This window comes from Chenopodium album, chromosome 1 (assembly GCF_948465745.1).
Source record: "Chenopodium album chromosome 1, dcCheAlbu1.1, whole genome shotgun sequence".
Classification (NCBI taxonomy): Eukaryota; Viridiplantae; Streptophyta; class Magnoliopsida; order Caryophyllales; family Amaranthaceae; genus Chenopodium; species Chenopodium album.
In genome coordinates, this window is record NC_137834.1 from 81,361,608 (window position 1) to 81,364,863 (window position 3,256).

Here is a 3,256-nt window from a genome sequence, read left to right on the forward strand (position 1 = left end):
ATGGCTTCATGGAGATCACTTATGCAACTTCTTAAACAAAAAATTAAGAGTATGCCCTCATCAAAATCATTTAATACGCCAAAATTACCTCCTAGCCCACCAAAATTACCCATCGTAGGACATCTTCACTTAGTAGGGAGCCTCCCACATCGTAGCTTTCAAAACTTAGCCAAAAAATATGGACCTATCATGCACTTAAAGCTTGGCTCCAAGCACGTCATTGTGATCTCCTCGCCACAAATGGCGGAGCGCCTTCTTAGGAATCACGATGTACTTTGTGCAAAGAGGCCTATGTCCGAGGTTTCTCATGACCTTTCATATAATTCTAAGGGAATTATTTTCACACCATATAGTTCATATTGGAAAAATGCGAGAAAATTATGTGTCATGGAGCTTATGAGTGCTTCAAAAATTAAGTCATTCGCATGGTTAAGGGAGGAGGAATTAGGTAAACTAATGACTTCATTGAAGGCTGCTTCGGCAGCTAATCAAGCCGTAGATATTGGCGCTAGTGTTGGTGGTGTCCTCGAGGAGTTGATATATAGAATGTTGTATGGCGCTCCGAAGAATGATTTGGCTCTTAGAGCTACTGTCCTTGAGGCTTTAAGACTGTCAGGAACCCTAAATATTGCTGACTTTTTGCCTTTCCTTGCACCATTTGATCCTCAGGTTTGTTTCAAGCATTGTCTCTTTTTTTCTTTTTTTGTTTCCTTTTCCGGTTCATCCTTTGGGCTAATCTAAATTCTTGTTAGTTCACTACAAAAAAAAATCAATATAGCATCAACTAAAATTTGTTGCTATTCACCAAAAATCCGTTGCCAACTGTATTTAGCAACGGGTTGAAAACAAAAATTTGTTGTTGCTAAAAGGCTTGTTGCCATGGGATTTTGGCTACCAGTTGCAAAGCAATTTTGTTGCAATATTGCATCAATTTAAATATAGTTTCCATGATTGTTGCTGTTTTTGGTGCATTTGTTGCCAACTTTGGCAACAGATTACCATTGGTCGTTGCTAAAATTAGCAACAAATTATTAATCTTAGTTCCTAAAATAGCAACAAAATATTAATTTTGGTTCCTAAAAATAGCAACAAATTACTGAAGTTGGTTCATGAAAATAGCTACAAATCATAAATATTGGTTGCTATCAACACTACGAGACAAAAACCCAATCCCTATTAGCAATTCGGTTCAACCCGATCTCGGCCTTTACCAATCTGAAATCTCACTCAGTTTAGGTCAACTCGGCTCGACTTTGCATGTAAGACTCTTTGAATCCCCAGTCTCAGAATTGCATTTAGTAGGAGTCGAACTTGTGACCTCAAAGTCAGATGGTGAATCTCTTACCAACTATACCAAGTACTATTTTTTTACTTCTATGCATATAATTTATAATAAGTGAACGAAATATTAGAGACGAAATTGAAAATTTTGTCTCCAAATTAGGGACAAAATCAAAAGTCCGTCTCTAAACAAAATCAAAAGTCCGTCTCTAAATTAGAGACGAAATTGAAATCCGTCTCTATTTGATGTCACTATAGCAACAAATAATTTTATACATTATAACAAAAAGCGGCCTACATATAAATTAAAAGCAATATGTAACATAACTCGTTTCCAATGGCAACAAATAAAATAATACGTTATCAATTAGCAACAATAATTTAGAAGACTTGTTTCTAATGGAAACAATTAAAAAATTCATTACATTTGTTTGTTTCTAAATCAATACAGATAAAACATTTGTTGTCATAGTTTGCTACTATCTGGCAACAAAAGAAAAATATGATGCCATCTAGTAACAACTAGTAAGACAATTTGTTTTAAAAAGCAACAAATCAAAAACATGTAGCCATTGTTTATTAAAAAAATTAAAGCATAAAATGTCGCTTTTAATTAGGCAATGAAAAAATTTAGATTCGTTGCTATTTAGCAACGTTTTAAAAATTTGTTGCCAAACTTAGTTGCTAAAAAGCTTTTATTTATGTAGTGGTTAGGTCAAACACTAGATGCATTTAATGTTTTACTGGTTATTAATTTAAAATACATGTAGTCTCTAAACTAAGAAAATGGTTAAATTTTACCCACCTTATATTTTTGAAATTAACTAAAGTTAACTAATTTATTTAATCAAAAGTTTACATCTACAATAGAAGTCAAAAAACTAAAAAAAAATATGCATAATATATAAGATCAAATATAATTCTACTATGATAACACCACAATTGTTATATTGAAATCTTACATATTCGGAAACAAATAATTAATGCATTAGAAATAATAGTGCTTTTTATAAATAATGCTAATTATAAATCAAATCATATTTTAAAATTACTAGTGTTATAATAAGTGGATGTCCATGCATGTTTTCCTATACAAGTTAAATTAATCAAGCACGGTTTGGGGCATTAACTATATTAACTATTATGGAATTATCAGGGGCTGAAAAGGCGTATTAAAAAACTTATGAAGATTGTGGATGATGTCTAGGAGAAAATCATCTGCAACCATGAAGATGAAGCAAAAAAGGAGCAACGAACTCATAGAGATTTGGTAGATGTAATGTTGTCAGTGATGAACAACAATGACAATACAAAAGCATCATATGACATTCAAAGAGATGATATAAAAGCCATTTTAATAGACCTAGTTGTGCCAGCAATTGATAGTGCTACCAACATAGTTAAGTGGGCACTAGCATCTCTATTAAAGCATCCAGAGAAAATGAGAAAATTACAAAAAGAGATAGAAAGTGTTGTAGGAAAAAATAAAATGGTGGAGGAGAAAGATGTGCCAAATTTCAAATACCTGGACCTAGTTATTAAAGAAATCTTTCGCCTATATCCAATTATTTTTGCTCCACATGAAGCCATGCAAGAAATTACATTTGATGGGTACTATATTCCCAAAGGCTTACAGATTTTCCTAAATTCATGGGCAATTGGTAGAGATCCAACTATATGGTCAGATAACTATGAAGAATTTCACCCAGAAAGATTTTTGGTTAACGATGTTGATATTATTAGTGGGCAAGATTTTCGCCTTGTACCCTTTGGATTTGGTCGAAGGAGATGTCCTGGTACGCAACTTGGTCTACTAAATGTTAAGCTAATATTGTCTACATTGGTGCATTCCTTTGATTGGCACATGCCTGATAATACTTCTTTCAACAAATTAGTCATGCAAGAGAAGTTTGGCCTTGTCATGTCCATGGCAAACAACTTGGCACTTATTCCTAAATATCGCCTCAATGTTTGA

The 3,256-nt window shown here is 33.2% G+C and overlaps 1 pseudogene; it reads left to right on the plus strand.

Annotated features, from left to right (window-relative positions):
• On the plus strand, window positions 1-3,256 carry LOC145636757 (cytochrome P450 CYP736A12 pseudogene; annotated as a pseudogene).